Source organism: Pituophis catenifer, unplaced genomic scaffold (genome assembly GCF_029215685.1).
Source record: "Pituophis catenifer annectens isolate HBS135680 unplaced genomic scaffold, rPitCat1.0.hap2 SCAF_1, whole genome shotgun sequence".
NCBI classification, from domain to species: domain Eukaryota; kingdom Metazoa; phylum Chordata; class Lepidosauria; order Squamata; family Colubridae; genus Pituophis; species Pituophis catenifer.
Window position 1 is genome coordinate 278,556,573 of NW_027256881.1, and position 16,429 is coordinate 278,573,001.

The window sequence follows — 16,429 nt, forward strand, 5'->3', positions numbered from 1 at the left end:
TATCATTGCATCTCAGCTACTGATTAAGTATTGTGGTTAACTGCCCAGAGTCCCAAAAATGAGATGGGGGTATATACAGTGAAAAAAATACAATACAACACCTTAACCATGGTCAATAATAACAATAAACCCTAGAGTACAATATAGCATAGAGCAGAAGAACAGAACTGAACTAAGGATGAAGAAAGGCCAAATTTGTACAAGGTGGAATAGATAATGCACAGTTAATTTATATAATTTATATGATTGAAAAATGGTGCTTGAGTTGGTTGCTAGAAAGAAGTACAGAAGCCTTTTTCATCTGTATAGAAAAAGATGAATTACATCGAAAGCAAATCTATAGAATCTATAGAAATACACTTCCTGTAGAATACCTATAATTGTAGAACATCTATAAACTGAATAGATTTATATATTGTTTGTGTGAGAAATACGCATTAAAATTTATTTTCTGAGTCAGTTGTTCATTCCCAGTAAAGCTGGCTTTCTATATGAAGTAATATTTCATCTGCCAGTCACTCTCATAAGAAATTAACTCTTTTACTTAGTGGCAAGGTCATTATAATTTATATTATTGCACATTTTTATCAGATAATGTAAATAGAAGTCTTCTAGATGATTGTGAATTTACCAAGGGGAGGAAAAGGCTTCTTAATAAAATAATTGGCTGTACTTGGAAAGCACACAAAATGCATAAACTCTGCTTGACATTGGCAGTCCAACTGGAAAATCCTCCCCTGCATTCCTGCAGTTGTGATGAATTGCTGGAGAGCCTTGCTGTCCGTCACACTATATTGGCTAGTGAAGTAGCCGGCCTTGTTTTCCTGTGGTGTTTTTGTCCTGGGATTCTTTTAGAATCCATTCTGAAGAAATCCCATCGCTGAGGGTTAATCTATATTCTTGATGAAAGGATATTCCCTACCCAAATTCTGTTCTCAGAGAAGTGAGAATGTTGTCTTAGGAGGAGCCAAAAAATCAAAGCCCCTTGAAATTGGGTGTGTGTTTACTCTAGACAGAAGTCCTTATCTGCCAAGACTAGCACCTTAAAACAAGCCTTTAATGGAGCTGTAAATGAGGGATAAACTATTTTAACTAGTGGTGGGATTCAAGTAATTTAACAACTGGTTCTCTGCCCTAATAATTTCTTCTAACAACCAGTTCACCAAACTGCTCAGAAAGTTAACAACTGGTTCTCCCAAAGTGGTGCGAACTGGCTGAATCCCACCACTGATTTTAACCCTTTATTAGGTTTACTGGTATTTTACCAAAGTAAGATGGGAAAAATCAAGCAGTTCTCAAAACAGAGACTTTCTCCCTTTCTACAAAGGGAGTTGAAGCCCATACATCTTAAAGCTGCTTAGGTTGACAAATACTGTCATAGAGTAAAACTAATATAAAGGACAAGTCTCATTTCAAATTATAACAGAAAAAGATGGGGAAAAATCAATATAACAAAACTACATAACTCACTGCCAAAAATCATGTCATTTTAAAAGCTGATAAGTTTATTTATTGCGTGTTAACTTGGCAGAAAAGAGTCTTGATTTTTTAAAAAGAATGTAAAGGAAAGGTAAGTAGAGATAAATACGAACAAAACACAGTGGAAATGTGCAATTCATGCTAGAGATTTCCATAATTTCCAAGAATAATAGATTCTATTGGAACAATTAAGGGGTAATTTGTATTGGCTATGGATGTTAGTATTACAGAAGTATGGCATGTGGGGTTTGATTTTGATCCAACAACATTTTGACAATTTACAGACTACTAGTTAAATATAATATGTTTCTCTTTTGCTAGCTATCATTTTTATAATCGGAGTCAGGAGAGGATTCAGATAGATGCCAACTATGTACTTTGTGCACATAATAAAATTAGTCTTATGGAGAAGAGATAAAAAAAAGTTTAAGAGATTTGTTGCTTTAGATGTTTGCAATTTTTCATTGTTTCATTCATTAAAAATGTAAAATACTATAAATAATGTGTTGGCAGTTCAAAAAAGTAAAAAGTATTACTGTTCTTAGGGTTTTTTATTTTCTGATTTAACCATGGAAACAACAGTAGGTGGCAGAATAGCTACATCTAAAGAACTTATTTCTATTTGCATTGAATGAGTATAATGATGAAAGAAAAATCTGCTATATTTAGAACTGAATTTGTCAGATAATTAATTTGAGAATTCTACAAATCAGGATGGTTTTTAAAAAGTTGTTATGAAGCCTATATCTTCCCTACATTTTTGGTTATATTTCATCCAGATTATTATTTTTATAAATTTTATAGCCTACCTTTCTACTAATTAATGCATTTAATACACCTACACTATAAAAATGCATGTATCAAAGTTCTATATGACAATATTGTAATCTGCAAAGTAAAAAAAAAGATTTTTTTGAAAAGTATTATAGATGAAATTGTTGTAATTGCTTATTGACTAAGCCATCAGCATCATAGTTTTATCAACTATGTTTATATACCTCAGTATACTTTACTACATGAGTATCTGAACATGCCTCATTTTTTTGTTCTTAAAGTCATTTGAAAGGGTTTTTTTCTTCCATTTTCCTACCCCATTTCCATTAAAAAAAATCTTCCATTTTTTTTCACCTTAATGATACCTTCCATTTCTTCCAAATCTTTTTTCTTCCTTTTTTTCCTTTGAACAATATCAACATCTCATTTCCCCCAGTTTTCAAATACTGTATGCTACTGTTACTTTTATCTTCAGAAACTATCACTTACTCCCTCCTTTTGTTCCAAGTCACTTGAACATGTGGTTTACTTACACCCTCTGTAATACATTTCTCTCCTCTGATTGCTCCCTTGACCCCTTTTGGTCTTTTAATTCTACCAAACCAGTTCTTGCAAAATCACCAATGGCCTTCTGGATGCTAAACTGATGGTTTTCTGTCTTCTTCTACTTGATCTTTTACCAACTTTTGACATTTGTGTTACTCCTTCTATAAGAAACTCTGCACTTTTTAACTTTCAGTGATGGTTTTTCTTCCCTTAGCTAACTTGGACCTCCATCTGTAACTTAAAGAAGGCTCTCCTTCTAGTACATGGTAACACGTGATCGTTATCTACAGCCACAACAAGGGCAGAATAACAAAAAATGACAATTTAAAAGGTAAAATTGGTGTACCTTTGTTTTAGCATGTGGCATGTCTGGTGAATAAGAATTCTCTGTTCCTCTATTAAATGGTTAAATGGACTCCAGAGGATGGTAGAGGACAGGAAGGACTGGAGGAACATTGTCCATGGGGTCACGATGGGTCGGACACGACTTTGCAACTAACAACAACTCCTCCTCTATTCCTCTGTCAACACTGGATTGTAAATAATCTAATCAGCTCTTTATTACTAGAAATAAAAAGCCAGGTATTTTATAAGAAAATAGTTAAAATCCTCTTGCTACTTTTTTAGTTTGGGTTATTCATAAAGGGATTAATACCTTCAGTTTCCTTTCTTTAGTTTAAGTCATACATGATCAAAGTTACTATTAGTTCTGGATTGTAGGGAGCAAGATAGATACAGCATCTTTACTGATCTCTTCACTCAACTGATAATTATTGGAAGGTAGATCGGGGAGAGATTTGAACTGTTTCTTCTCAGTATTTTTCCTAACCTCAAAAATGACAATTTAAAAGTGCTGATTAGTTGTATTTGTTATCTTGAGGAAAATACAGTATAAACATACATTTCCCAATTTATCTCTAGTTTAGGCCTAAGTAGCAATCTTCAAGAAGTGTGTGAGAGGTTCCCTGGAATGTATGTCATTAAATCCATTTTGTATTTCAACTTATCATTTTAAAAAAAAAGCAAAAAAAAAAAAAAACCCAACCTAAAGAAATCTCTCTCCATTAATAAACAGATCTTTAAAGTCTGGTCATTCAGTCCTGGTCAAACAGAAATTCCATTAATAGCTACCAGAAACCACAACAAATGAATTTTAAACTGATCAAAGAAGTTCAACTTTATATTTCTTCTGTTTACATTAAAAAAGCTTGACCTTTAATCCTATCAAGTAGTTGAGTTATTATAATTTTCTCATTGTCTCCCTTCAGGAATAACTCCAGTAGTTTTAACATGTCCCCTTTGTAAATCCTAGATAAAAAGGCTTTCCAAATCATTCTTCTGATGTATTATTTCTATGTCCTCTTCAGTTATTAGGATATCAGCTAAAGTAGTTAAGAGTGGGTAAACCCACTGTTCATTTGAAGGTATTGAACTTTGAGGGAGGATTATGATTCCCTGGCTCTCAGAGCTCTCAAACCAATTGGAGATTTCTATTTTATGATCACATCATTGGCAGACTGTGTATGGAGAAAACTTGTGGGTGATCCTAGTGTCAGCGTTCCAACTAACTCCTCATTGCAATTCAGAACTCCGAGACAAAGTCCATCAAAGTAAGATTTTATTAGAGAAGTCATATTGGCCCATCTGGGGAAAACCCGAATCTGAAATCCCGTGTTTTCCTCCATCCACACTAAAACTCACACCCTGCCCTGTCCAGTGACCTCCACATCACATGGCCCAATCAATCCCCTGTCTCAGCGGCTGCCAAACTTTATTCACTCCCCTCCAAGTGCCAGCAGCCCGACCTTGATTTCATGTGAAAGTGTTGTTATGATTTACTCACTTCGCTACTCTCCTGTTCCCACTGTGGCAGCCCTGTAAAGTCTGACCAAAGATGGATTCAGGGCTGATACCTAGTCCTTTCCTTGCTCCAGAGTGGAGTTCCAAGGAGCTGATATGTTTAATCGCTTCTCTTATTGCCAACTTCTTGCGCAGCTGTCTTCAGTCCGCCATTGCTTCCCCAGAAGTCCCCCAACTGTGTCTTTCTTCAGTATGTTTTTTTTTTAACCTTTGGTGGTGTAAGTCAGGGTTCACCAACCTTTCGGACCACTAAATTCATACTTTAAATCCCACAGACCACTAATATGATCTACCTAATGACTGGCTGGGTGGGCATGGCTAAGTGGTCATGTGACTGGGTGGGCGTGGCCAACTCAATGTCACTCACATTGAGGAATGCCTTGCCAGCCTCTACTTGCCCTCCCCTCCCAGCCACTCCTTGCCTGCCTGCCTGGGCTCCTTAGGGCTCCAATAGGAAGCAGTTGTTGGAGCTAAGCAGCCACCATGAGAAAGAGTTGGCAAAACAGCTGGCTCAGTTCAAATTGGATCTGACTGAGAAGTAGGCTCAGCAGAAACACCTCATTGAGGACTACGAGCATAGGCTTTCCAAGCAGAGGGAAGACCTGCAGGAGTGCAAGGCCAGGTACAGGAGCCTGGAGGCTCAGCAGGCTGAGATGGTCAGCTAGTTCCAGGCCACGATGCAGTCCCACTGGAATAAGGCCCTCTGGCTCTTTGCCACCAGCGGCACTTCCCTCCAGCCTTTGCCCAAAGCCCCACACCAGGAGGCTGAAGCAACCCCAAGTCAGAATTTCTCCCCCCCACTCATACAAAAAGACCCCAAAGGGGGAGACTGTCTGCAGCAACACAAATGTTCATTGCATGTATCTGTCCCAGGGGCCGTAGTTTGAGGACCCCTGATTTAGTGCAATATAAAAAATTCAAATAATTTTTCTGCGGACCACCAAAATTTTCTCACGGACCACCAGTTGGTGACCGCTGGTGTAAGTAACTGTTCCAAAATGCTTAGCTTTCTGAAATCAACCAAGGATGGCTGGGAGCCACTGCATATTAGACCCTTTAAGTACCACTTTAAACTTTAAGGTATAATTCACACAACACTAAAAAGTTTTCAGACCTAGAGCAATTAAAAGTACATCCAATTAACGTACAAAAGTTGAGACTTAGTTGAAATAGGTAAACTGGAGAACAAGAAGAATTCTGCAGTGTTGTATCTGAGGGCTTTACAGCAACTGATTATAAAGAATGGTCATTCAGCAGGTCCTCTAATGCTGAACTCACTTCAAGATGGTTCTTAATGTTTGTCTTAGTTAAGCACAGTTAGGACAAGGCTTCTCAATTTGGATGTCAAAGAGAAATTTACTTAGTTCAAAAGCAAAAGTTTAACTATTTCTTTTACAGTGAAAAACCTCCCTGTGTTTTAGGATTAAATCAACCATTCTGAAAAATACAAAAGCTTGAAATTAATTTGTAAACCTCAGCAAATGTTTAATACTTGAAGAGATCAGAAAACATCTTGAACGTTAAGAGCAAAGGTTCATGCAGGTGGGAGTAAGTCTTCCGATTAATAAAAATTTAGGCAGAGTTCCAAAAAACGCTTGTATAGTCCAGAGTTTTGAATCAGCCATCACTAAGAGCAAAACCTTCGGAATTAGGGTTTTATTATTATTATGCACTTCAAAACATTTGAATTCTGTATTCCAGGTTATTCTAAACAACTCCAGAAGGAAGGCTGTTATACTGCTTAGCAACTCTCATGATCAGGAAATTCCTCCTTATTTTGAGTTTGGATCTCCCCCGTAAAGTTTCCACCCAATGGTTCTGATTCTATCTTTGGGTGCTATAGAGCAGGGGTCTCCCTGCTATAGAGAATGAATCTGTATCTTCTCTGTCAGCTCTTCAAATATTGGGAGACTGTTCGCTTATCTCCCTTTAGCCTTCTGTTCTTCAGACTAAACATGTCCATTCCTTTAACCATTCTTCATAGGCTTTGATCTCTAGGACCCCATCAACGTTGTCATCCTTTTCTGCATTCTTTCCAGTTCCTAGCATCCTCCTTGTATTATGATAATGAACTGGATACAATATTCCACCTGTGTGCAGCATATACTGGAACTATCACTTCCTATCCTCTTGATACTATATGTTAGTGGATACAGGCTTAGATTGTATTGGCCCTTTTAAGAACTGCAACACATTGCTGGCTCAATGGCTCATGCTTAAACTATGATCTACTCTGCTCCTTCTCACAAATACTACTATCAATCAAGGGAGTGCCTATCTGTTACTTGTGCATCTGATTTTTTGCTGCCTAAATAAAAACCTGGCATTTCTTGCCACTGAACTATATATTGTTGGGTAGGATCTAATATTCAAGTTTATCAAGATTCTTTTGAACTTCAAGACTGATGTTGCCAATTCTTTTCAAGTTTGTGATATTTGTAATTTGGCTGAACATATTGTCTCTCCCCTTTTCTAAAACATACTTTAAAAAAAATGTTAAAAAGCAGTAATCCCAGGACAAAATGTTGGGATACCCCATTGCATACCTTCCTATATGTAGGCACAATCTACTAGGGATGTGCAGTGGATATGATTGTTCAGCCAGCTGCAAATCCACCTGGAGTGAGACTATCCATGCTATATTGTTCCATTTTATCTGCTTGAAGAAGCTGTCAATTAGTATTTTATATAGGAATTATGTTCTTAAGCAGGGGTGGGTTCTACTTACGTTTACTACCAGTTCGCAACGTGATCGCGCCTTACTTCTGCGCATGCACAGATCGCCGATGATGACATCCGGAGCAGTGGGTGGGGCCTCCCACCGGTTTTACTACCGGTTCTTGCGAACTGGTCTGAACCAGGGACAACCCACCACTGCTCTTAAAGTATATAAATATCTAGAAATGGCTTTGAAAGCAATATTAGACTGTGTCATGTGAATGTTTGCCTATAAATAAGCTTTCCAATTTATGATTATGGGGTCAATAATAGAACTTTATCTTTCATAAATCTTTATATTATGAGGAAACTCTTTAGCTTTGCATTCATGGTTTGCATCCATTCAGAAAGTATCAAGTGAGAAAAACAATAAAATGGAGTCCTGCTACCCAGCTAATTAGTTTTCAGGTGAAAAAATGACTTATCCAGCCTATAATGAGCCATGGTGGCGCAGTGGTTAGAGTGCAGTACTGCAGGCTACTTCTGCTGCCTGCTGGCTGCCTGCAATTTGGCAGTTCAAATCTCACCAGGCTCAAGGTTGATTCAGCCTTCCATCCTTCTGAGGTGGGTAAAATGAGAACCCAAATTGTTGGGGGCAATATGCCGACTCTGTAAACTGCTTAGAGAGGGCTGTAAAGCACTGTAAAGCAGTACATAAGTCTAAGTGCTATTGCTATTGCTACAAAAAATCCTGCAATAGTAGTCTTGATTGGGATCACTGGGCTTTTAAATTGAGATCAGCCATATTTTGTGTATGAGAATGAAGGGGTGAAAATATCCTTCCATGGATACTTATGGGATCCATGTAATCTCTTCCTTAAAACAGTTTACAATTTCTGTGTTTATGACAAGGTAATATGTTGTTTTGTAAATAATCCGTTAGCTGGATGAAAAAAGTATCATTTCATGTGAAAATATGGGTAGAAATAATATAGTGACTGATATCCCATTTGCATGTGTATTTTGAATGGGATAAATTGATGTAGATGTTAAATCATAACAACCTTGTGGGCAAAATATCAAATTTTGATTTATCAGATCTCCTTCACAATTCTGGGCAAAAGCCAATAGCTAAAGGGATGTATTGTTAATTTCTAAAATGCTGAACTGATTTCTAGTTGATACTTGTTCTGATGATCTTTGGAGAACATCACACACTGAGGCATAAAGTGATGTTTTGCAGTCAGCAGAACTGCCAAAGTTGCTTATGTAAAATATTAATTTGTTTATCCTTAAATGTATTCTTCAGGACACTCAGTGAATGAACATATGATGTTACATCATACTTAAAATCAAGTCTGTGTAAGTCTGCTCAGTTTTCATATGGCAACTTACTACGAGTGACACCTTAGAGATGAATGTTGGATAAATGAGGTATTTTATTTCTAAAGAGTGAAAAATCGAAATGGTATGCTGATGACAATGGATTTTTCTATTCCTTCTATTCTTAACCTTTTGCATTTAATTTGAAATAGGTTAGTTATTAGAGCTTTGTGACTCTGAAGGCTAGATTTGTGAGCATTGCTTCTTATTTCATAAATATCTCTCTAAAACAAGAATGAGGACCCAGACTCCTATATTCAATTCATATTCCCAGCAAAAGACTGCATGTTTCCTAGATTATGGGCCAAAAGAATGCCTCAAACTTTAACTTAACCTAGCCAACATCAATCCCATTAATCCAAATTAAAAATACATATTTTTCTTGGAAAAGCTAGGCCTAGCTTTCTGGAAGATATATTTACTTGATTATTTCAAACTGGGATATTTCTGTTATTAATGTCTATTAAAACATAGAATTAATTGACTTCCAGGAACTAATTTTTGGCATCTTCCCTGCCTCCTGTATATGCAACCCTTGAATTGTCTGTGTATTGAGAACATTTGATTATGCAGAAGCATATTTGCTGGCATGTTTATTGAGCCTTCTCTTTTTGGAAGGTCTTTTGATGCAAATCTCTTGTTTCCTTACCCATCTCTGTGGTAGTGGAAAGGAATATATGTCTTGGAAGCCTGTTGGTTGCAGCCAGTATTTAGTGGGGAGTATTTAAATTGTCAAATATGTTAGATGTTTCCAGAAGATCCATCTACAGTAGAATATCCACCAGTATATGAATGCAGACATTGGCGGGGATATAGGCTACATTCCTAAAAGTGATGAGGGACAAGACAAAGAAGGGAACAAAACCAGGACAAACTAATGGCTTAAATTGATTAAATTCAAACTGATTAAGCATCAGTATTATTATTTCCTGAGCATTTGATAATTTTCTCTTGTTTATCACATTAAAAGGTTATAATGTGAGATGGAAAGCTTTGGAAGTACTCTGGAATTGGATCCAAAAGATTGCTGTGTCATATTGCTCCTCGACTTGATTATATGTACTTCATTAATCAAATTAGCCATAGTTTTCACACAATTTAGTTGGACTACTTCTGGAATCCTCTGAATTTTGAGGATTATTGTTTATAATTTTAAGTTTTCCAAGAGTTAATATACAATTAGAAGGAAGAATAAAGTCCTGTAGGATGTTGAAGTCGCATTATGATCAATTCTTTGCTATAAAATAACGGAACTTATTAAGACTGAGAATCTTAAAAATAGTATTAGCCCACATCAAAGCTGCCTTTAATCAGATGCTTCCTATGGAGTCTCCCATAAGAGTTGGTTGATGCAATCTTCACATAGTAAATGCAAACAATTAGTATAAATTAGGATTATTGTATTGATCATCCAATCAATTCAACTGTCTGCTACACTTACAATATTCACAGTTTTCAAATCTTCATTCAGAAATCTGTGCTTTTATTCAGAACTTTTCTGGAGGAAAAGAAAAGCATGTTGAAACTAACCTCTAAGCCCCAGTGTCTGGCAGGATGTGGAAGAGGGAAAGCAATCTGATCCACCCTGCCCTTTGGGAATATCTTGCGCATGTCTTTACAAACAGGTTTGTACAAGCTGCAAGCGTATGGGCTGTTTGGCTATGGAGCAGTCCCTCCAGGCATGTAGACTTTTTGTGGAGCAGAACAACACGGGGGGCAGGAGGGTAGCTTTTGAAGGTTACGTTTGTGTTGGCTGCACTCCTGGCTTAGCGAGAGGAAAGGCAATACCCTAAGGCTATTTCTGGGTGGTGGTAGTTTCAGCTAGAAGACATGTAACTGCTTGAGACGAGCACATTTTTGCATGGGGTTTTGTGTGTTCCCTCGTTTACCCCACCCCCACCCCCAGTTCTGGAACTCCTATTACTTTTTTGGTGATTATTTTTAAACCTTTGGCATAGATTTATATCCAATCTCTCCTCTTCCCAGAAAGTTTTTAAAAATGAGTTGCATAACTTGGATTTTTTTTTTCTTTAAAAATCAGAATTAAACATAAGGGCTAGCCTGCACCGATGCTTCATTGTTTTCAACTAAATCCCTAGGCCTTTTGTTCTGATTTAAATATTGTCTGAACTGCTATGGATTGCCCTTGTTAGGAATATATTTTTGTCAGCTGTCATAAGGATCCAGGGACAAAATTGCAAGTTACAGCAAAGAGGGATCAAACCTATGAAATGCCAAGCACAGTTTTATTGTATGCAAAAATTGTAAGGCCAGAGTATATTTGGAAGATGCGCTGAAATAAGAAAGTTGGTAGGATATGGACAGGAACATCAATTACAAACTTAATTTTTAATTTACCATCTGAAATCCAATGACAAAAATGTAACATTAGAATAAGAAAGATTATATCCTGTCAATGGAAATAATGGAGAATCAATGAGAAAACTTTGGCCAAAAGTATGCATTCTTGAGGACCATGGAAGTCTTTCCCTCCTCTCAACTGTAGAAAACTAGTCCCTTAGGAAATCGCTGTAAAAAGGTACTGGTGTTATCTAGTTGGGTAATGAAATGCCTATTAGGAAACAACCAAATTCAGAGAGCACCAAAAACTCTACAGTTCAGCCCTGAAATATACATATACTCTTCTATTGAAAAAGCAATAAATATGGACACGTTTTTGTTAAAAATGTGGGCTTTATTCATTGTAAACTGATATGAGTCGGTGTTGTAGTAATGCCCATCATTGCAGTTTGATCTTAAAGAGAACTGACTTTCAGGCTTATACTCCCCCATCCTGGAAATAAATTCCTTGTTGTAAGTTCCTCTAGAACAGTTTTTCTTAAGCCTTTTTCCCTCTCGGGACCTGAAAAGAATTTTTGTTTGCATTGGGTATATCTATCAATATTTGTTGTATTAAAAATTAAAACTGATTTATGGATTGCCACTACCAGTTCTCAAACTTTGTTTCATGGGATTTTATTGTATTACTTTTCAACAGAGGCTGGTAAATAATTTTGATTTTGCAGACCTCTGAGAAGATCTAGGGCCCCCTAGGGATTCTTGGGTCATATTTTGAGAAACACGGGTCTAGATTATTAAATATTTGAGATGGAGTGATGTAAGTCTTGTGCTGTGAAGTAGATCTTGTCAGAATCTCAGCTGAGTGCCTGTTTGGTAAACTATATGTATGAGGCCCCATTATGACCCCATTTTGACCAGTCCTGCATTAAAAAGGCTTTCTTCAAGGTGTTTGAAAGCCAATATCATCAGATTTCAGTCTACGAATGGTATCATGAGGGGTCCTAATCCTCTGAACTAGGTTGTTTTCTTGGAGACGTTTCATTACCCAAACTAGGTTACATCATCAGTGCTCATCATCATCATGAGCACTGGTGATCTTACCTGGTTTGGGTAATGAAACAACTAACTGCAAGAAAACAACTAACCTCCAAGAGCACCAAGAATCCCTTATCTCAACCCTGAGCTACAAATATTCTCCTTTATTGAATTGTATCATCGTATAGAAAAATTAAAGTTACAGCTGGTAAATGTTGATAGACATTGACTTGCCATGTTCTGCAAATGCTATGAAAACTTGGTTATTTGGTGTTTACTAGCCAGAAATATATATGAACGGCAGCTTGGGGAATGAGCTGTTTTGGATTAAACAAAGACATTTTGGAGTGCCGTTAGTTTAATACTAAATGAAAAGATGTGATAAAAACTTGATATACCATACTCATCCTCCTGCTTTAGATTCATTTAGCCAGAAATTTACTTTCTGTGGGGAATTCTGCAGGAAACACTGTCAGTTCAGATGTGGAAGAGCTTTAACTTTGTCATTACATGCTTAAAGTGGTTTCTTTCCTCCTGAAATCTATTGATTTACCATAGTAACTTCTCAGACTTTTGTCTTCCTGTTTTTCACAGTTTATGAAGGCCATTAATTCTTTTGAAATGTACTGTTAATTCTCCTGAATTTCTTTTGAAATTTACCATTAATACTTGGTTGATTTTGTTGTTGCATGAGCTAAAAAACATAAAAAACCTAATACCAATGGAGAAAACTTTTTGATTGTTCTTAGTGTTCTCTTCTAGCTTTTCCATCTTCTACTCCCAATAGGAAGCCTTTAATGCATTTTTCCCCCTAAATGATGTTCCATGTGAAAATGGAAATTTTACTCAGTTCTCATAATAAACAGTCATTTCATGTGAGGTTCTCCCCTCCCTTTTGGTGGATTCCAAAGCCTTTGTACCTTTCCTGGTTACTGATTGATGGTTCTGTACTTAGTTTCCTTTAATTTTGCAATAAACCAACAAGGAGGCTGAGACCACAAGTTTACAGAGGATGATTTATTTACTCAACCAGATTTGCAGGGATGACAGAGTCAGATTTAGTTGTTTCAGTGTGGTCCTGGGGAGGGCAGAAGATGTATCTGAGAAAAAAGTATCATAGAAATAATATTCTTATTTATCCATATAGAAGCAGTTTTAATTTTGTTTCTGGAGCAGTTATAGGCAGGTACAAGATTACACAAAGACGGACATTAAAGGCAATGCCACTATTAAATTACCAATTTCCCATAAGCTTTAAAAAAAAACACCTTGCAATATTTCTGTTGCTATATGATTTTTTTTGTTTCTACACAGGATAGAACAGGAAATCTGAGAATACCCTTAAAATAAACTACATATGATAAAAAAAATTGTGTCTTCAGTATGAGCCTTCCTTAATCACAGTCAAAATGAAATGTATCTGGTATGCCAGCTTCCTTTCCAGCTCTTCCATAGAGAAAATTCCTCTGAGCTGGGTCCTTTTTTGATAGAAGAAGGCAGCTTGAATAGAAAGATGATTGATAAAAAGTCATACATAAGGCTTTCTATATTATACTACATTTTTGGTGTTTTGTTTCTTATAGTGACTGCCTATTCATTAAGAAATATCAGGTTGGTTTATGAAATTGAAAATATCCAAATGAAATCAAATACAAGGTAGTCCTAGATCACCAATGTTACTCATTGACTATTATATGTATTGTGATATATTATTCAACTCCCCTCTAGTAGATTTTATTTTTGCAAAATATTTAAGCTTATAGGTAGGGCTTTTATAAATTAAAATCAAATATTGAAGTGAGTAAAGTGTTTGGATGTGTTTGGTATTTGAAATTTAAAATACACAATATTCTGCCTTGTATATTGTTTAGTAACTAAGCCGTGATGTTTTATATCTGGAATTTCTGAACCATCCTGAACATGGAGTTTATTCTAGTAATTTAGATCCAGGGTTACAAAAGCAGAAATTATTGTAGCCAGATTATGCTGTGAACCAGATGCAGGTAAATGTAGGCACTCCTTCCCACTATGCTGTCCAGGACCTTCAGTAACAAGGTGACAAAACTGTTTCAAGAAGTACTGGCAAGATAGGTATCTGCTTCTTTAAGTGTTTGAGCAGTTTTCATTTGGGTATAAAAGCTGCTGCATGAAAATGTGAGGCCTAAGTAAAATATTTGGATTTGTTGATGCTGTTGTTTCAATTCATAGTAAAGATTCCTACCTAGAGGGCATTCAAGGAAACAAAGTGGAAATCAAGTGGAAATAAAAGCATAAAGGCACTGAGAAATGTTATGTTTCTTCTTTTTTTCTGACAGAAAGGAAAATGTTTAAGATCTTCCACTTAAACATACAGTGATTTTATAATAGTGTGGCAGAAAAAATCTCTGCATATAGGTAGTCCTCAACTTTTGGCCATTTTGTTGGGATGGTTTGAAGTTACAGCGGTGTTACAAAAAATGACTTATATGATTTATTCTCAAAGTTACAACCATCGCACCACCCCTGCAGTCATGTGATTGAGATTTGGGTACTTGGCAACCTGCCTGCATCCTGCTGCAACAGTTGAAGCATCCTGAGGTCACATGATTGCAATTTGCGACCTTCTCAGCCATCTTCCGACAAGCAGAGTGAATCATGTTATCTTAACATCCACAATGATCCCGTTAATGACCATGGCAAAAAAGATAGTAAAAGAAGATGCAGTGATGTGATGCCTCACTTAATGACTGTACCTTTTAATGATGAATATTCCGGTGATAGTAAATCGAAGACAACCTGTACTGTGATTCTAAAATGATGTAGAGATGAAAGAGAGCACAAAGAATTACAATTAACTTTTTTGAGAATTTGGGAATCCAAAGAACTTCACAATTGGATTGATCACCGATACTTGGGAAGATGCAATTATTGAACACAGGCTATTCTCTGGTTCCCCAGCGATGGTTAATAATTTTGAAAGAGCTAAAGCTGTTTGGAAGTGTAATTGTTTAGTAAGTGAGTTATTTCTACATTAAATTATAATTATTTACATCTATATATTTGTTGGTCTTTTTCTTATTTATCTTTTATGCAATTTATTGGCTGTGCCAGTCTATACATACTATTCTCTTCCAAGGATCTTAAGCAAATGTAGATGAAATTATCTATTTTGTCCTCATAACAACTCTGTGGGCTGAAACAATATGTATAGCCCTACCAGAGAGAGAGGAGAGAAAGGAAAAAGGAAATGGAAGGGACATCAACACACACTCATCTGTGTATATGTATATATTTTTGTGTGTGTGTGTATGTGTGTTTTAGATACATACATGTACAAAGATACATACACAGAGATACATCCATACATTCATATTGAACCTTCTCAAATCTCCAGTTGTAATGAGGTATTTTTTGTAACTGGAAACTAGCAGAATAGGACTTGTTTAATGAAATGGACTATGAATTACAGAAATTTAGTTTGAAAAAGAAATATATAAAAGTGATGTGACATGAACAAGCACACAATGGTACAGAATTTAGTTTACATTGGAAGAAATTTGAAATGACCGCATCACACATGGGTTCTCTTGACATTTGTGAATAATATAGTTAGTGTAAAACATCTGCCAATAAAAACTTTAGACCATGTCATAATGTGGCTGCACATTCTGTACATTAATCTAAAATGTTTCCTATTCTTTTTTTTTTTTCACAACTCTTACTGTTTAGTCTTTATATTTCTATTCATTTGGAACTGGTATTGGATTGGTATTATTAGTTCTTGCTTTAATATGAATCTATATTAATATTGAACCACTTCAGCAAATATTGTTATGTGAAGTTATCAATATCTATCATGTTGAATTTAGTATTGTGGTGCTTGAAATACTATATTCTGGATTTGTTATTTCTTTGCCTCTTGTAGTCTTTCAAATGTCTTCTAGTAATAATGGTAGCAGGATAGAATTTATTTATATATGACAAATGACTCCCAAATTGTGTTTGTTACCTTTTGAATGTCCATCGCTTACCCAACAGGAAAGGAAGGAAGGAAGGAAGGAAGGAAGGAAGGAAGGAAGGAAGGAAGGAAGGAAGGAAATAAATCTGCCAAACTTTCTGGGAGGCAAAGATTCTTAATTGTCATTATTGGACTGAAAATGACAGTAAACTCTTCATGGATGATGAAAGGAAATAGCCTGGTTAATACTGCCTGATCACCATAAATTTGTAAAACATGTAGTTTGCCTAGCTTGAATCAAGAGACCAAATTTAATGCTTTTTTCATTTGTGGCAGTAAAAGATGAAGGGAACAAGTGTATCTTTATAAAAAAGGTACAGAGTCTAAGCCTGAATCATTAACATATTGAAGCTTTTTCACTGGTCCTTATAAGCTTCCCAAGAACCCTAAGAAAAC

The 16,429-nt window shown here is 36.2% G+C and overlaps 1 protein-coding gene across 1 annotated transcript in view; it reads left to right on the forward strand.

The window, feature by feature from the left end:
• Positions 1 to 16,429, forward strand: part of RAD51B (RAD51 paralog B) — a 352,771-nt gene that overhangs the window by 89,806 nt on the left and 246,536 nt on the right. The window lies entirely within an intron of this gene.